Source organism: Boleophthalmus pectinirostris, unplaced genomic scaffold, assembly GCF_026225935.1.
Source record: "Boleophthalmus pectinirostris isolate CB_2022bp ecotype Guang Dong unplaced genomic scaffold, ASM2622593v1 HiC_scaffold_22, whole genome shotgun sequence".
In the NCBI taxonomy this organism is placed as follows: domain Eukaryota; kingdom Metazoa; phylum Chordata; class Actinopteri; order Gobiiformes; family Gobiidae; genus Boleophthalmus; species Boleophthalmus pectinirostris.
Genome location: NW_026571190.1, coordinates 2,485,177 through 2,504,957, shown reverse-complemented (window position 1 = coordinate 2,504,957; position 19,781 = coordinate 2,485,177). Strand labels below are relative to the sequence as shown.

General features: G+C 41.0%; 1 long non-coding RNA gene across 1 annotated transcript; it reads left to right on the top strand.

Annotated features, from left to right (window-relative positions):
* Positions 1-8,295: 8,295 nt before the first annotated feature.
* Positions 8,296-9,059, top strand: LOC129410321 (uncharacterized). The gene is made up of 3 exons (XR_008632817.1): positions 8,296-8,404; positions 8,751-8,830; positions 8,923-9,059. It is a non-coding gene; the product is annotated as an uncharacterized LOC129410321 (long non-coding RNA).
* Positions 9,060-19,781: the final 10,722 nt, after the last annotated feature.

The following is a 19,781-nucleotide window of genomic DNA, read 5'->3' as shown; positions in this document are numbered from 1 at the left end:
GTGTTGACATTGATTATAGGTTTGGTTTGTGGTTAGAGGAGCAGTATGTAGCTTGGGCTCTTACAGTTTTAGAAATTGTACTGCAGTCACATTGAAACCTGTGTCCAGAGCCTTAAAGTGCACACTGAAGACACACACGGGCTTTTGTCAACGTATGAATAGTGTATGAACAGTATATGAACAGTATATGGACAGTATACAGACAGTATATGGAGAGCACACACTGCTGCAGCAGAGGCACTGACTCATGATTGGCTGCAGCTGCTCGGGTTTAAGTAGTGACGATGCAGATCAGAGAGAGAGTCCTTTAGGCCCATTTACAGGTACACAGGTATTTTTAAAAACTGAGACATTTCCCTTTTGTTTGTATCCATCTTTTACACGCAAATGGCAAATTCGCCTCTGAAAACGAATCTTTCTAAAAACTCCAGTTTGAGTGGAGATTCTGGAAAACTCCGATTTCACGTTTGCATGTAAAGTGAGATAAACGGAGTTTTAGGAGCTGATGCACCGTAAGTGTGACCAATGTTTACCTTTTGCTATGATGATGACAGTGTGCAAAATACAGGGGGTGCAGGGGTCACACCCCATAAAAAGCTTCAAAAGAAACATTTTGTTAAAAATATGTATATATGTAGATATAGTCCAGACGCCATCTCATACAGACCTGGACTTTGTACAAACTCACCGCACACCAGCCCGGAGCAGAAGCTCTGAGTTCGGACAACAGCGCTAAACACACGGGAGCATTCACCATAGCGCGCAGCCCCTCAAGACCGAGCTGGGGGTCCAGTGTTGGTCAGATCAGTCTGGAGGCTCCATCCTCCGTGTCCTGTTTCCAGACAGGGACGAGCAAGACCGGCGTGCAAAGGACTGGGTTCGAGTGCTTCAAGTGCCGTTATCTGCACTCTGGTTCCATGTGGGGAAAGTGAGAATGCTCTGTGGTCTACAGGTCTGGATGGGCTGCAAAGCATGCAGACAGAAACATGAATCCCGTTTGGTTCGTTATATATTGTTCTGAGTGGTCTGTCCTCACACGTGTTGTTTTTTTTTCCCAGGGAATGCACGTCTCAGGTGGAGGCTCCAGACACCACTCCCCGCTGCAGCTCATCTATTTCTTGTGGTGCAAACACTTTTCATGTGTTTCATTTGCACACACAGCTGATGGATTATATCTGTGACCAGAGAACAAGGGATCAGAGGTCAGTGATTTTGCCACTTCTTTAACATATTTGTAGAGATGCGAGCCGCTCACTAATGCATGTTTTTCAAGGTATTTTTGAGTAATCCTTACAACTGCAATGAAATAAATGCTACAGGTTTGAATCTAATCCAGGTGCCGCCCAGAGGTTTGGTGTAGTTACGACGGAGCTCGATGGAGGATTTATGTGGGTTGATGTAAACAAAAACTTTTTTGAAAATGATGATGTGTGCACGATGTTATTTTGGAAAACAGAGGGAGGGAACTTTTTGTTTCTCAAAATACCCGGCTTTGTGTAAATGTAAATGTAAAAATGGGAGAAGCCAGACGACATTTGGAAACGTAGATGATGACTTCCAGTGTAGTTCCGGACACTGGGCATGTGATAAAACCAGGGATTCAACAGCAGCGTCTTCACAACCTGCCAAAACTTTCCATGAGGACAGGACTTTAATCGCATCTTCAGTGTGACTTACAGGCAGCAGTTTGGAACTGTTGATCTGCTGAACATGTCAGAACGCTACAATGACAGCTTTTCTTGTTATTTTTTATTATATGAGTCAAATTAATATGAAATTAAAAAAAGAAACAATACAATGACATCTAGATGAAGAAAACTGGTCCGTGGTGAAGTTAGTTTCACGTCAGATGTTAGATATTCAGTTACGCATCAACAGCGGAGATGTTCATTGCCTGTGCCCCGCTTGCTCGATCACGGTGCGGGGAGCTGTACACCAAAGCTCCGCTGAGTCCGCGGGTTAGGGACCGTCAATAAATTACCATTGTATTGAATGGAGTCTGCTAAAATATATATATATATATAAGAAATAAAAGGATTGATTAAAAAAATAAAAAAGGGTTTTATGAAACATTTGTTATTTTTATGTATTTTGAGGGTTAATTAGTTAATGCATTTTTTCAATATCTTCCAGGTCAATTAATCTAAAAACACCAAACCAAGTTGTTATAGTAGTCCAACTCCTCAGGTATCACGCACACATTTTGGTTTTCCAAATTAACCCTTTGTGGAATTTTTAGGAATTTTTCCCTTAAAAATCTGTCTCTTTTTTTCAATAGCTTCTAAGGCAGATGAACTACCAACTCCAAACCAAGTTATTATCGTAGTTCACTCCTCAGGTATCACACGCATGGGAGCACATTGTGAAGATCATAAACGCACAAATACAACAATAGATGCTCTTTATATGTCTTTTGACGGAGATACGCGCCTATGCGCGCATAGAGCGTAAATAAAATAGAATGGATTTTCTGAAATCTACGCGCGCAGGACGTGCTGCTACATATGCGCGTCTAGCGCGTGCACTGGAGCCGCCCTCATTCACTTTCCATGCATTCTAAAAAGTACGCATCCAAAAGTCCCAGTTTCTACGCTTGCATCGTGTGAAATATGCGTGCAGTGGAGCCAGGCCTTCAAACTGTATCAGACAGAGACAGGTGTCAGGGGTGAAACTTTTGACTAAACTGTTTCTTTAGACATTCTTGGAGACGGAGCTAAAATTATCTTGATGGCAACTCACTGTCACCACTGTTTAGTTACTTAGATTTATAATAATAATAATAATATTTTGTTTTGTTTTTATTGTCTTTTTATTATTATCGTGACGTCCCTTGCGCCATTTTCCTGGGCCTGGGGTCAAAGTTTGCCAAACCTCTGTACAGTACAGCACAGTTACGCTAGCCTTGCAAATAAAAACACGAAAGTTTACCATTTGAACTATGGGACGTCTTAAAAAAGGACAAAAACGGAGGCATCAGGACCTCTGGGAAGAAGCAGGAGGGAGAGATGCATTGATAAATTCATTAATTGACAATGGATTAAGTTGCGGTGTAATTACACCAGAAAAATGGTCCGCCATTACGCATGTGGTTTTTGGTAACCATGAACCTAATTTGGAAAAATGGTTGAAAACCATCTGGATGGAAAACAGGAGAGGAATCAGACAGGAAGTTCTTCACTGAGGTAATGTTATTTAATATATATATATTTTTAGGCTTAGCCTACATATAATTTATAGCCTCTTAAATCAAGGCTAGCCTATGCCTACATACCGGCAGCTGAGCGTGCATTTCAGACCTAGGCCTTCAGTAGTGCTCCGTCTAAAACAATCCACTCCTCAATAACTATTTTATGGTTATAAAAGCATCTTATTACATAGAAACACAGTATAACGAGCCGTGGAGATTCCGTGCACCGAGAAGTAAGGAGATGGGGGGCGTTGTGCACGGAGAAGTGAGGAGCGCTGGGGTGTTAAACCAGGACTAAACCAAGATTGTTTGTCAGGACTGGCTCAAAGGTAGCTCGCATATACTGTCTGGTGACTGCAGACGAAAGGACCGTGCCCGGGCTGGTGCTTTGCGCTGCGCGGGGCTCAGCTCCAGACGGTGCGCCAAGCTGCGCGGGACTCAGTGCAGCTGTCGCCCCATCGCGCTCTGCGGACAGTCTCTCACTCTCTCTCTCGCTTTCTCTCAAGTCCAAGATTAGTCCTGGTGTAGTCCTGATTTAGACCTGGTTTAGTCCTGGTTCCGCTACAGATGCAGTTTGCTGCTTTGGCTGGTAATTGTTGTTGTTGTTGATAATAATAATAATAGCTATAATGATCTCTTAAGTTTATTCATAATCACTAATGACAATGTGATCTATTTTTAAATTTTACGTTATGTTATCCAGTATAATTATTTGTTTGACGTTAATAGCACACTACAAAGACTGGTGTAGACTGCATTTAAGAAAATGTTATGCCCACATTAATTATTTTCTCCACTCACTCATTATTTATTATTTTAGTACACCGCCCATCTCCACACCGCCCATCCTCAGAGCCACTGTGTATACAGCTACCATCTCCACAGCCACCGTCTCCACACCGCCCATCCTCAGAGCCACTGTGTATACAGCTACCATCTCCACAGCCACCGTCTCCACGCCGCTCATCCTCAGAGCCACCGTCTCCACGCCGCTCATCCTCAGAGCTGTCATCCCCTGAGCCACCATTGCCACCCTCCTCAGAGCCGTCATCCCAAACAAAAGCAAAAAAGAAAAAAGAGAAAATGAGAATCTGTAATGCAGGCCCACAAACATTCAAAATAGCTATTGATAACAAAGACTGGATAAAAATAAAACCTAAAGTTGGAAAACAGAAATTTAGAGCCCCATGGACCAATGTTTTTTATAATGAATTTGCCAAAATCAATTCGTGCTGTCCCCTCAAGTTCAGGTATCAACATATTCGCAAATACCAAAGTTGGAAACAAAACAGTGTTTACTTTTCTGTTAAAGCTACATGTGTGTTTGACAGCTGTCAAGCACAGTACCATTTTAACCAAAAAGTCGAACCGTCATCCTTACAAAAAAAAATTACATTCAAGGTGACAAGAACAGGACAAGTCCAGCATCCCCCAAAACAGCACAGATTTCGGCCTGCAAAATACACGAGGCGTGGGTCTATTGCCAAAGCCATAAAAAATGTGGTCAGCAATTACTACTATGCGCAACTCCAAAAATCCCGAAGAGAAGAACTATTGGCTGGAAATATAACGAGAAGCTTAAGTAAAGATGTATTAAAAACAATAAGTGCTGAGGTAAAAAAAGCACAAAGGCTCCACAGTGACATTGTTCTAGAACTTATTCTCACACAAAAAATAATAAAAGAAAGTGGAAGTCACCCCACTTCAAAGGGTTATCTGGCTCGATTGCAAATCGAGCCACTGTCCATTTACTTGGAGACAGAGTCTGGGCTCAAGATCCTATCAGAACACCTGAAAAGAGGAAAGGTGGCGTTATATTTGGATGCAACGGGTGGTGTTGTAAAAAAACTTGATGATGGTAAACGTGTTCTTTACTACGCACTAGTGTTACCTGGGATGGGAAAAAATAAACCCCCCGTTACCTGTTACTGAAATGGTCACAAACAATCACGCAGTCCCCTCCATAACCAATTGGCTCATGGAGTTTCTAAGGCATCTTTCTTTTTTCACCAAAAGAAAGATTTCCCAAATAGAAACAGATTTCAGCTGGGCCCAGATCAACAGTGTGTTGCTGGCGTTTAACAAAGAAAATATAAATTCATACCTGCAGAGAGCACATTCAGTTGTTCACCATTCTGGAAATGTAGCGTTCACTGTTATCCATCTTTGTGCAGCGCACATTATCAAAGCAGTTAGTCAGGCCCTTGGCACCAAAACCAATGACAGATCCATCCAAGAGTATGAGCTATATTGTTTTGCAGCTTTACAAAATTCATCTAACTTCAAAAGAGCACTCAGTATTTTTTATCATATGTGCATAGTGTTTCTTTCAGAAGAGGAAAATGCCATAACTAAAAAAAGTCGAAGACATTTGGAAAATTTCATAAGGGCACAGGAAATGGAGCCTGTCACCAACAGCTGTTCAGTAGTAGAAGAAGAAGAAGAGGTGGCACAAAGGAGGGTAATGGCGGATTCACCATTCACAGCTGAATTCAAGAAAAAGAAAGAACAGGCAATGGTTGTGATTTTGGCAGGGAAGAAAACAGGCAAGGCAAATGGGTACTTCTGTCCAGGTGTGGTGGACTTGCTTTTAAGAAGGTATATGGGTTTAATCCGTCTCTGGAGTGGGATCCTACTAGGTGACCTCAAAAGGTATAGTGGCTCAAATGCCAGTGGCAAATACACTGTGCATGAAAAAACAAGGGACACCAACTGTCATGTGGAGCTCTGGTTTGGGCTGGTCAAAAATAAAATTCTATTTAAAAAGGCACACTTGAGACCAGCGGAATTCATTCAATCAATGTTCACATCACTACAGGGGCGGTATGTTGAACACATTAACGAACACAGCTTACCAATACAAATTCTATACAAATCAAATCCAGAAGTTAGGCCAAAAGATGACCACCAGGAGGCCTGGAAAAAGCGAGATAAGTCAACCACTCGCAAATCTAAATATTTCAACCCCCCAGAATCACTTCCAACACCAAAAGGCTGTGCCAAGAAAACCAAGAAAGAGCCGCAAAGTGACATTGAGAAAAGAGTAAGTATACAAATGTTTATTTAGTACTGACATTTCATTTTTTTCTTTAAAAATCAAACCAAAAAATAAAAATAATGTGGAGTTGTAGTTGCACATACCATTATGTTATCACATAGTGTGACTTAAAGATTATTTCACTTAAATGTTTCTACTTTTCCACAGGTGACTTCATTGTGGAGAAGGCAGGACACTGAAGTTGTGGTGTGTGCAATCGCTGCGCAAAAATTTATTAATTTATTAATTCATTTAACCATTTTCTTATTCTTAGGTAATTGAGGCATGGATTCACCTTAATGCCAACAAAACAGAACTCATGAACAAAATATTCTTAATGGACCATTACAGGGCTGGGGTCATTCTGTTTGAGGAGCAAAGCAAGGTGGAAAGACATCTTTTGTCAGCTGTAAGTGCTTTTTGATATGAAGCATTTATGAGCGAGGGGGCAGAGATAGGAGGACAGAGTGGGACAGACAGAGGCTACAGAGCAAAAGGGGGCAGAAAGTTTGGGATACAGGGAGGAGGACAGACAGGGACAGAGAGAGTAGGACAGATAGGGAGAGAGGGAATGACATAGTGACAGAGAGAGAGTGGACAGAGAGAGGGACACAGAGAGAGGGACAGTGGAACAGAGAGAGAGGGGGCAGATGGCTAGGGAGAGAGGGACAGAGAGAGGAGGAGGCAGAGAGGGACAGAGAGAGGGAAGACAGAGGGTAATGAAGAGAGGGACAGAAAGTGGCAGAGACAGAGAGATAGACAGAGAGATAGACCGAGAGAGATGAATGGACAGAGAGGGGGACAGAAAGAGAGAGAGAGGAGAGACCGAGAAGGGTAGGGAGGGACGGACAGAGAGTGGGACAGATAGAGAGAGATGGACAGAGAGAGAGGAATTGAGTGGGAGGGACTGAGAGATGGACAGAGATAAAGAAGGGACCAAGTAAAAGGGGGAAAAGTCTGGGACACAGGGAGAGTGGAACAGAGAGAGAGAGAAGGAGAAAGAATGGGACAGAAAGAGAGGGGACACAGAGAGGGATAGAGAGAGAAGGGAGACAGAGAGTGGAAGAGATAGCAGGAGATGGACAGAAAGGGAGATCAAGAGAGAGGATGGGACAGAGGGGGGTCAGAGAGAGAGAGATGGGGGTGGGTGGGGTGGGGGGCTGGCTTCTCCTATTCATAATATAGAGCCTGGCTCCAAATTCGCCCCTATAACCATTCATGGGAGTGGTGCTGAACTCTATGAGTGACATCACACTCGCTTTGTCCACTTTTTTATACAGTCTATTCCTGGAACACAGTGAGTGTGGGGACAGAGAGAGAGGGAGAGTGTCGGACAGAGACAGTGACAACAAGAATGGGACAGAGAAAAAGGGAGGTAGAGTGAGGAACGGACAGAGAGGGAGAGAGAGTGGGACACACAGTGGGTCAGAGAGAGGGAGGTAGAGTGTGGAACATGGAGAGAGAGAGAGGGAAGTAAAGTGAAACTGTTCCTGTGGACTGAGAGAGTGGGACAGGAAGTGGGAAGAGAAAAACAGAGACAAAGTGGTACAGCTCCTTATGTCTTTATATTTACAGGTAAATCTGGGGCTATGAAGCTGTGTTGTCAGCTGTGCTTGTAAACAATAACCACTGGAACCTTCTGGTTTGTTTGTATTACAAGACTAAATACAATTTTATTCTTAGTTACAATTACAATAACACATTTCCTCTTTCAGTTTATCCATGTGCGCCAAGAGAAGGTTTTTTTGATTGACCCCTTCAGAAACACCAAGGAGCTGGAGTCTTCAGAAAAAGCAGCCAAGAAATTAAAGTAACTAACTTTTACTAATGTAATCAAGCATATGTCAAAAAATGATATAACAAATGTATGTACAGGATGTACCTGAAAAACAAGAGGAATGAGTGGAGAACTATAAACTGGGAAGGTGGGGTATTACAACACCCTCACCAAATGGATGGATGTAGCTGTGGAGTCATTGTGGCAAACGTAACATGTAGGCTGTTATACAGGTCCTCTGACAATGTGGATCACTCAATTGTTAAAAATGCAATTCATTTTTAGATGGCAAAAGAAATAATAGATTGCTTCCCCAATACACCGGAGTTTAATTTTCCAACAAATAAAGCAATGATGGCAAGAGAGAGGACAACAATGGCTGTAGAATTGCTGCAGAGGTCAGGTAGGCAATATATGGCAAATAAAAAGGGATAGCTATACATTTAATTTATTAGATTGTTATTTTTTTCAGGCCAGAGAAGTTCATTTGGTATTGCAAAAATGTATTTTATTAGGTTCTTTATTCATTATTTCATACCTGACAGTTTAGACTGCTCACTAGCGCTCTTCTTCAGAGCGGTCACATAATGTTGACGTGTCCAGTCAGCTGATTTAAACTGTCATGTATGAAAACAAACTCCTGGTCTGAAAAAAGAATCTAATAAAATACATTTATGGAAGACAAAACCTTGTTGGACTGGTTAGCTGTAGAGTTTGTGAACTAATGATAAAAATGTATCTTTTTTTAGTCTTTGATACAAACACACATTGTGTGATGTGTGCACGAAAGAAAGCACCAAAATGTCCTGGTTGGTGTCCTGCAGGTTGGGTGAGAATGATGTATTACAGTTTACATAACAAAAGCCTTATAGTAAGGACAATACAGCACATTGTAACTTTTTTTTCTGTTCCTAATGACAGATCCAGTGTGATGATTGCGATTGCTGGTTCCACGGAGAGTGTGTGGGGATGTGTCGGACAGACATAATAAGAGCAAAAGACGTCCCATGGAAATGTGTTGTCTGTGACTGAGGAGATGTTGACACATACTAACGCGCTGTCTGAGGCGATCCCAGTGGCACTACATGTAATTCTGTTTACCGTATTTTTCAGACTATAAGTCGCTCCAGAGTATAAGTCGCACCAGCCAAAAAATGCCTAATGCAGAAGAAAAAACATATATAAGTCGCACAGGACTATAAGTATGCACTATTTGGGGGAAATTTATTCTATAAAATCAGAAACCGACATTTCATCTTGAAAGGCAAGTTATAGTAATAACAAAAGAATAGAGAACAGCAGGCTGAATGGGTGTCTGCTATGTCAACATAACATAACAGTTTGTCAGATAACTAAGTAGGGACAGTGTGAAAATGACCTGAATGTTTGTTGATGTTATGATTATCATTTCTTCAGAGTAAAAAAAAAGAAAGGAAAAAAAAAGCTTGAACATGTCTGTTTTATCTATGAAAGAAATCTCTAAAAATCTCACAAAGCGTTAATTCGGAAAAACCAAAAGGTGTAACTTGGTTTGGAGTTGGTAGGTCATCTGCTTTAGAAGCTATTGAAAAAAAAGACAGATCTTTAAGGGAAAAATTCCTAAAAATCCCACAAAGGGTTAAATTGGAAAACCAAAAGGTGTGCGTGATACCCGAGGAGTAGGACTACTATAATAACTTGGTTTGGCGTTTTTAGATTAATTGACCTGGAAGATATTGAAAAAATGCATTAACTAATTAACCCTCAAAATACATAAAAATAACAAATATTTTATAAAACGTACATGCATAATCCCTTTTTTGTTTCTTTTTATTTGATTCCCTTTTTCTTTTTTTTTAATTTAATTTATTTTATTATTATTATTATTTTTTTTTTTTAGCAGACTCCATTCAATGCAACTGGTAATTTATTGACGGTCCCAAACCTGCGGACTCAGCGGAGCTTTGGTGTACAGCTCCCCGCACCGTGATCGAGCAAGCGGGGCACAGGCAATGAACATCTCCGCTGTTGATGCGTCACTGAAAATCTAACGTCTGACGTGAAACTAACTTCACCACAGTGAAAACTGGGACATTTTCTCAATTTTTCAAGATTTTGTCACAGTTCTTATCTCCAGCAGAGCCCAAAGGAATTCGTCACTCGCATGTCTCCAAATGTCTGCCAGTTTTGTGACATAAGTGTAAATAGAGCCTGTTTATTTAAACTTTACATTTATTTAACTTAAATGACTGTGAAGTCTGATCTTACATTCATGTACGCTCTAAAGTGTGTTGGGAAGTGCAAATCATCACATGAATGGATCATATTGAATTCACTTTTAAAATGTGATTTATGGGGGTTACATTCTAAATCTGAATGGGCTACACAGCATCTTAGATAGACAAAAAAAAAAGAATAAATCTGAAATCAAATGGTAGAACTGCAATTTTTAAATGTTTAATGTTGTAGACAAACTTGTGTAGGACCTGCTCTTACATGGCATGTTTTATTGTAGATTTCTCTTTGATATTTGGGCTGGTTGGGACCTGATGAGTGCAAATACAAATAATTATATTTGTATTCTATTTTTATATTGATATGTCCACATTTGCAAAAAAAATTGTATAAAGTGAGTGAAAAACCCAAAATGTGTTGGACATATATGTCCACATACATGGACACCAGGTCCTCGGAGGCTACTTAGACTTTACAAATTAATTTTAAAATAGTATAAATTGATAAAACAATGTTCCTCCACATTTCCTTTATATTACACCTGACTGATCCATCCAAAGCATGGTCCACAGTCACATGACTGTGTCCCTCTAAAGCCTGGTGTCCACTGTATGACGTTTGGAAACGTGTGTCCATCTATGACCAAAGATTTCTGATCATGCGTAAAACCTTGAGTCTTAGCTGAAATGGTGGCTCATAGATGTCAGAGTGAGACAGGGAAAATGATTAAACTTTAAATTGTTGTATGCTCAAAGACGAGCTGTGACTGATACAAGCCTGTTTGATATTTTAGAATCTCCTCTGTCTGCATCTGTGATCAGTCTGTGTAATCGACAGTAAAATCAAGTGCTCCTCAGAGGAGCTCAGCCGTGAACACGACCATCTCTCACTGTTTCTATATCATTTCCTGTCTTTTACTAACAAAAACACCACTAGCAACTGTCTGGATTAAAAAAGGAACAGAACCCGCCGGAAGTTGTCATCACATGTTTCCAAACGTCTTCCTGGTTTGTGACATAGGCGTGAATAGAACCGATAGTTCTCAGTAAAAGCTGTATTTGAAGTGTTGTGGCTCGTATCTGGAGACACACAGGTTAAATTCATGACATTTTAAAATCAGAAGCTGACCTGACCTGAAGTTTAATCCAGGTGACCAGATGTCCCTGTTTCCTTGGGACAGTCCCAGTTTTGAGCCCTGTGTCCCTGTCCCAACAGATTTATCCAAAACTAGTGATTTGTCTCAGTTTTACACAAGAAATGTCCCAGGTGTCCCTATTCTTGACCAATCTGAAACCTGCCAGCAGCAAAGAGAGACATACATTGTCATTTGTTTCAGTAAAAGCTGCTTAAAAATGACCAGAACACAAAGAAAATGTGACAATAGTGACTCACATTAGTGCTAAGTGCACAACAGTTTTCCTTAATTTGCACTCATGTCACAGTTTTATTATTACCAACCACCACAGACCAGGGACATCCCAGTTTTTTGGGCTTTTTTGTTTAGTTTTTTTATCTGGTCACCCTAGTAGAGCCAGGATGAAGACTAAACTCACCAATATCAGCACGCCTATGAAAGAGACATTATCTGAACTCTGTGGATCTTATGCATTATCCTAAATATAAACAGATTTTGGAATTCATATTGATGAACAAAGAACCTGCTAACAATTTGATATGAAAAGAACATTACCAGTACAGCCCTTTGACTTTACATGGAGTCTGACTGTTGAAATATAAAGCAGAACTCATACAAACACAAGCCAAATGGTGGAGGATTCATTCTGTGGGGGAAGCGGAGCGTTTAGTTTAGTTTATTTAATGAGACAGGGCACAATCTACATGAACCTCAACAGGAGAGATGCTTTGTACCAAGTTCTAGCACCAGTGCTCATTTTCACATGTCAAACACACAAAGAGAATGTTTTTATGAAGTCTGGAACATAATCTGAGCAACAATTCTTTATCCTCATGCACACGCAGTTCTATCAGCACCAAAACATCAGCATCATATCAATCAGCATCATATCATCATTCAATTCAGTCACTCCAGAACATCACGCTCTCTCCAGACACTCATCAGTCCACATTATGGGTTTGGTTTGGTTTGAAAGGAGCCAGTGTTTCCCCAGGCATGAGAACGAGCTGTAGTTTGTCCATGTGATCAGTGCTGTTGGTAACATGTTCCACTAACAAACGGCCGCATGTGAAAACGTTGAGTTTCCAAATGCCATCCTGCGTTTGTTTCTCTGAGCTCTGAAACCACCTCCCGAGCTGCTCGATCCACTGTGCAGGATCCACAAACTGTTTTAGTGGAGGAGCAGTAGTATCATGGACAGTGTTGGGAAGGTTACTTGTAAAATATATTCTCTTACAGATTAATTGATTTGCTGTAGAGTAGCAAAGACTGGGATATCTCAAGATGTTTTGTCTGCTAAAAGAAAATGAAGAGCCCAATCTCTGCTTAACCAAATAAAAAATATTATTGATAGAGGAAGAGACATGGTCCATGCAGCATGATTTAGTCCTGTAAAATCTTGTTTGAGACATGGTTTAGTCCTGGTTTAGACCTGGTTTAGACCTGGTTTGGACCTGCGTTTAGTCCTGGTTTAGACCTAATTTAGACCTGGTTTTAGACCAGGTTTAGACCTGGTTCAGACCAGGTTTTAGACCTGCTTTAGATCTGGTTTAGACCTGGTTTGGACCTGGTTTAGACCGTGTTTAGACCTGCTTTTAGACCAGGTTTAGACCTGGTTCAGACCAGGTTTTAGACCTGCTTTAGATCTGGTTTAGACCTGGTTTGGACCTGGATTAGACCTCGTTTAGACCTGGTTTAGATCTAGTTTAGACCTGGTTTTAGACCTGGTTTAGACCGTGTTTAAACCTGGTGTTAGACCAGGTTTAAACCTGGTTTTAGACCTGGTTTAGACCTGGTTTTAGACCTGGTTTAGACCTGGTTTTAGACCTGGTTTAGACCTGGTTTTAGACCTGGTTTAGACCTGGGTTTAGACCTAGTTCAGACCAGGTTTTAGACCTAGTTTAGACCTGGGTTTAGACCTGGTTTAGACCGTGTTTAGACCTGGTTTTAGACCTGGTTTAGACCTGGTTCAGACCTAGTTCAGACCTGGTTTTAGACCTGGTTTAGTGACCAGCAATGAGTGGAATTACCGAAACAAAAAAATAATCAATTTATTTCAACCAAGTAACTGTAATTACCACTCACTGAAACAGTAACTGTAACTGAATACAGTTACTCATAATTTGTACTCTGATTACATAACTCCGGTACATGTAATCTGTTACTCCCCAACACTGATCATGGATGATTTTAAACAGCAGACAAATATTTGCAAACCTGATCAGGTTTTCAAAACTTAAAATGCTGTTTCACAAGAACATGACAGTGGTGGAATAGTCGACTTTTCTTGTCATGGGTCTTGAGAGGTTTTATATAATGATTCTAGAGCCTCAGAGCTGATTTACAAACCTGGGTCCTACTTGTAATGAAGTTTAAAAAAAAATAAAAGTGTGTTTACTATTATTGCATTTAGACAAACACCTGAAGCTTCAGTCGTCAGGGAGTTTCTGATCTTTCTGAAATGGGCCATGTTGAATTTTATAATGTTTGTTAACTTTTTAATGTGCTTTTTAAAACATAAATTTGTTTCCAGAACAATTCCTGGATATTTCACCTTTATTTATTCTACAAGTTCCCGTGAGATTGGGCTGACACATTCAAATAGAATCACATATGACTCACAAGGTGCAACCTGAATAATGTGGATGTGTGCAGGGACAGGTCCTGCCCAAACCCTACTGTAAACATACACTACATCCTAAGTCATATTTGACAGTGTGCACTATATTTAGCATTCTAACATTTATATTATATTACTGTTCATATCTGAACAGTTCAGGGTTTTTTTGTATTTCTTGTCCAGTCATTTGCCAGAATTGTTGCACTTTTGGACAAAACCATAAACAGTGTGTGAGATCACCAGTCTCACCCTTCACTTCACACACAAAGACCAAGAGCTCAGTTTAAAAGTCTTGTGTTGATAAGTGGAGATATGAGCTCTGTGGACAATCAGAAGCTCTTTATCCCTGTTTCAAACACACAGTGTTTTCACATTACTTCAAATACTTTCCACTCATCATCAGTGATTGTCCAGTTAAGGTCACTCTCCCAGAGTCCTTTCAGGTGAGGCGTGTCTATAGTAGAATACCCCTTAAACATAGTGTAGAATATCTGAATGGAAGTGATTGATTTTGTGAGAAAGGTCTGTCCTTCCATATCCAGTTTTCCAAACACTAGATGTGTAGTATCTTTGACACTGGACATTCTTAAATTCAACAAAAATGCATCTAATGCAGTTTTTTTTTTTTTTTTTCCCTTTCTTTTTTTTTAAATACAAAAAGCAGGTCTTGTAACTGGATTTGACTTTTGTTGAAGAAAGGTAAGTTACTCCTAAACATGTACAGTTCTGGAACAAAGCATCGCTGAGATAACTAAGCTTAACTCTCCTTGATACATTTCCAAGCAGAGATTTGTTAGATTCCTTTAATTAATAGTTTAAATATTTTACTGAAATATCATAGCAAGAGAAGTCACAATGATTAACAATAGTTTGCAAAAATCGCACCTTGGCCTCTCCAGTTAGTTTAAGGGCCCATATCACACTATTTTCAGATCCATGTTATGTTTCCTCATCAAATACATACCAAAACATTCACACGTTTTAACACACAAACCCTGCAGATGTAGGCTGAGTTTACTCTTACATAGAACTGTCTCTCTCTCTCATAGTGCTCAGCATATTTAATAATATGGGCGAAGCTATGTTTAATAGCCTACACAGTGACGTCATGAGAATACCTCAAGTCTAGTGCCTTCATGCACTAAACTTGCTATTGTTATATATATATATAGTGTTGTTGTGTATTTCCCAAGCCAAAAAGGATGATGTTCTGACTCTTTCTAGCCGAGTATAAGACAGCTACTCTATATTACTACTGTAGTGACTGAAATCATGCAAGGACTGCTGCAAATTATGTCGAGTATCCCTACAGGTTATTAGTCCAGTCATTCAGGCTACAGGTGGTGAAGACTTATTTGACGGTGACGAGAAAAGTTCTGAACCTTGCAAAACGAGGTTCCTCGAGCACATGGAGCTGCATGGACTCAGAAGTGATCACGGTGGTGCCAGACATAGACGAGGACAATGAAGGAGCTTTTGCTGAAGATGAGGTAAAGAACAGAGAAGCATACGCAGAGACAATAAGAGTTTGTCTTTGGTAATGAGAGAAGCAGAACGAGATGGAAGGAAAGCTTTGGAGATTCTTTGAAAGCATTACACGGGAAAGGACAAACTCTATACTGTGAACTGTCCTCACTCTATAAATCTAGCAATTAAACAATTACTGAATGCATAATTCGAGCACTCTTCACCTCATTGAGAAGAGCAGATGAACAAATTAGCGATGGGCTTCAGATCGCAATGGTAATAAAAGGGCTGCCCGAGTCATACAAGCCGTTCGTCATGCACATTACACAGACAAATGATGTCGTAACTTTCGGTGGCTTTAAAAGTAAACTATGCAGTTATGAAAGCACAGAGAAATATGAGAGATGAAGTGAAAGAAGATAATGTAATGAGGACAAGTGGGACAACAAGAGTGCGCTGGAGAGGACGAGGAAAGAAAATGGACTTGGCTGATATGGAGTGCTGCACGTGTGGCAAAAGAGGACATGGCATGTCCCAACGAAATGCAACAGAGAAGAGAGGACCGAGCATGGAACACACCACAGTGGGGAAAGACGCGGTCGAGTCCAAGGACGTGACCATATTAAGAGAGCTGATGGTGAGACTGATGCAGAGTCGACATTTTTCTTTAAATTAGTGGCACCACATCACACATGATCAACGATTCCACCAAGTTCAAAACAGTTGACAAGAGCTTCAGACCCGAGGACCACATGATCGAGCTGCCCGATGGAACCGAGATCTGCAGGATGGTGAAAATGAGGGGTGACACCGAGGTCTACTTGCTGGACAGCGAGGGACAACGAGTAAAAACGAGACTTATGCAGGTGCCCTACATCCATCCAACCATTTTCTTCCACTTATCCAGGGCTGGGTCACGGGGGCAACAGTCTAACCAGGGACTCCCAAACTTCCTTCACCCCACACATGTTCTCCAACACCTCCAGGGGGACCCAGTCGTTCCCAGGCCAGCCGAGAAACAAAGGCTGTGTCCCAATTCGAGGGCTGCAGCCTCCGAAGGCTGGTTTTAAGGCCGCATACGTCACTTCCAGTGAAACAAGGCCTGTCCCAATTCATTTTTATGTCATGCAGCCTTCAAATGCAGCCCTAAACCAGCCTCGTTTCCATGGAGAGGAGGCCGCGAACGGAGGACACATCAGAGTATCCTTCGCAGCCTTCAGTATCCCAGCATGCACTGCGCGCTACTTCTTCTGTTCTTCGGAGAAAATGGAGTCCGCAAGCACATCCACCAGTTCAGCTGGTTGTAATTTTACTTTTAAATGTAAGTACTGGGTTACCTCACACACAACTGAGCTACATGAAACTTTTCAGAAACTGTTAGGGCCTGGATCCACTGCGCACGTATTTTGCCCTACGCGAAACTACAGTTTTTGGACACGTAACTTTTACAATGCGCTGAAAGTAATGAGAGCGTCTCTTAGGCACGCGCGTCATGCACGTGCAGTGGAGCAATGCCCTTAATTTACACCTGTATAAAGCAGTCGTTACGGCTAAGTTTACGGCTATTATTGTATTAGTTATCCCTTACACTTGTATATTAGCGTAACTGTTGTAATGTTGGATATTCTACAGTGCAGAATTATTTAAATTCCATTTGTAAGAAAATTGTGTTGGTCTTTAGGGAGCAAGGAGCAGACCACCCGGTTCATCGAGTTAAGGCGGGAAAATGACCACCTCTTCACCGGGGCTAAGTTTTCAGCCAACACAGCTTGGAAGTAAGAATAAAAACTGTGCTATATACTCCTGTTACATAATAAAACATCAACCATAACAACTATGTGAAAGCTGGCATTTCTGCGATTTGAAAACTGTTTAATGTTGTACATATGTGCATAGCTGTGAATTAACTTGGGTTTCCCTGTTTATTTCCTGTGTTCTCCACAGCCTGTACTTCTGTGATGACTAAATGATGGCCGGGAAGCTGCTGATTTAAAAAAGTATATTACAGTCACAATGGAGAACTAAACCTACCTATTTGTCAATACGATCACAAATAAGCTGGACTTAACTGTTATTATCCATAATATATTCTTTATAAAAGCCCCATAAAAAATGTGAAACACAACAACAAAAAAAAGACATAATGAAATGAAATGAAAGGATAGTGTGCTGCATGGTTATTGAACAAATGTTTGCAGTAACAGTAGGAGATCTGTAACAAGCAAAAGATGTTCATTTTGTCTTCTTATATACTTTAACTTCTTGGGTTCTTTTTTAAGACAATGCAGTAAAGTGTATTTACCTTGTTGACATGTTTCGGCTGCTAGCTGCGAGCCATCTTCAGAACTGTCACACACAGAACTGAACACTGGGCGACGGGAGGCGTGCTCAGTCTGAGCGACCTGCCAGGTCCATCAGGACTGACCACGCCTACAGGAAGTAACAACAGCTGATATACGACACGTCACCACCAACACCAGTGACACTTCTGAAGATGACTCGCAGCAACAGCCGAAACATGTCAACAAGGTAAATACACTTTACTGCATTGTCTTAAAAAAGAACCCAAGAAGTTAGAGATCTGTAACATATTTCATATTATATTCCATAAAATGATAAAGAAACTGTGTTTATTGTTGTGTTAACTTGAATCCTTTTGTTCTGTATGACTCAGGACAATACTGGAGAAGTTCGGCCTGCAGGACAGGGTAACACCTCTGCAGGCAAAAAAAATAATAAATGGGACAACCTCAAAAAAATATATAAAGTATGTACATTATTTGAATTATGCTATTTGTATTTAAAATAAACCCTTGTGTTCATCATATTTTGACCTGCCTTGTTTGCTCATTTCTTCTGTCAAAGGATTGCAAGTGCCCAGGGACAGGGGAAGGCGTTAAAGGGAAGGCGACAGCAGAGACTTGGCCCTGGTTTGTCCTCATGGATGAGGTTTTGGGACAGAGGCCCTCTACCAATCCCCCTGTCCTCATTGCCTCAATCCCTGAGGACACACCAGGGCCAAGTTCTGCCAGACAGGAGCAGGAGGAGGAGGAAGGGCAGGAGCAGGAGCAGAGGAAGAGGAGGAGGAGGAGGAAGAGGAACAGCAACAGCAAGAGCAGCGAAGGAGATCAGCAGGACGGAAAAGAAAGAGGGAAGATGAACTATTGAAGTTGTACAGAGAAGATCTAAGGAGGCAGAGGGAAAGAGATGAGAGAGAGGCAGAGGAGAGGAAGGAAAGGTTTGAAAGGCTGTTTAGCATTTTAGAAAGAATGGCAGAAAAGTGAATATTATAATAGATTATTAACATTTCCTAACATTTATGAACAATAAAGTTAATAATTGTTAATAATGTGTGTTTTATTTACATTTATTTACATAATGATAATATAATAATGTAATAACATAATAAAATCAAGAAGAAAAACACATGATACAAAGGGGTCATAATTAGAAAGAAAAAACAATACATATAAGGTAAAACTGAAATGTAAAGTTCATATAAATAAACCTGAGTGTGCCAGTGTTGGACACACGGCCTAACTTTCCACTGAGCAGGGACCCTGGCAGTGCTAATGAACCTCTGGCCGACTGCTGAGATTGAAGGTCCTGGTCTTTGTCTTCTGGCTGCTAAGTGGGGCTCTCACACCGGGTGCTGTTCCACTGTCCACCGCATCGTCCATGGGCTGGATTTGCAGGGCTGGCTGGGGCAATAGATGACTGATGTGACTCTAAAAAAGAAAGAATAGTGATAGTACTACAGCATATTACATTACATATGTTTAGCTGTAATCACCTATAAACACTTTCCATAAGTTTTTGAAACTGTTGCAAGTATGAATACATACCTAGACATAATCCTGGTCCCTCGGAACCTCCTCAAAGGCAGCAACGGCCTCAACATCATCTTCATCCTCCACTACATTGGGCACTGGCTCGTCCTCCGGGGCCACGATGTCTCCTGCCCCAAACAGATGTTGTGGAGGACGGCACAGGCGATGGATGACCTGGAAAAGAAAGAAAGAATAATAATCTTGATGATTTACTGTTTCATAATCACAAATGACATGATATTACATGATATCACAATAATTTACATTTCAATTACATGTGGTGCAAAGGTGTGGTGAACCTCCAGCGTGTGCAAAAAGATTGCCCTAAATCTACTTTTCATCATTCCAAAGGCACGCTCAATAATAGAGCCCTGGAATGATGCAAATTGAAACGCTGGGCTCCCACACCTTGCACTGGCCGTTTGTAGGGAGTGATGAGGGGGAGTGGATGCTGGAGACAAGGATACCCACCATCTCTGAGGATGAAGTGCCCTGGAGGAGGATACAGTCCCCT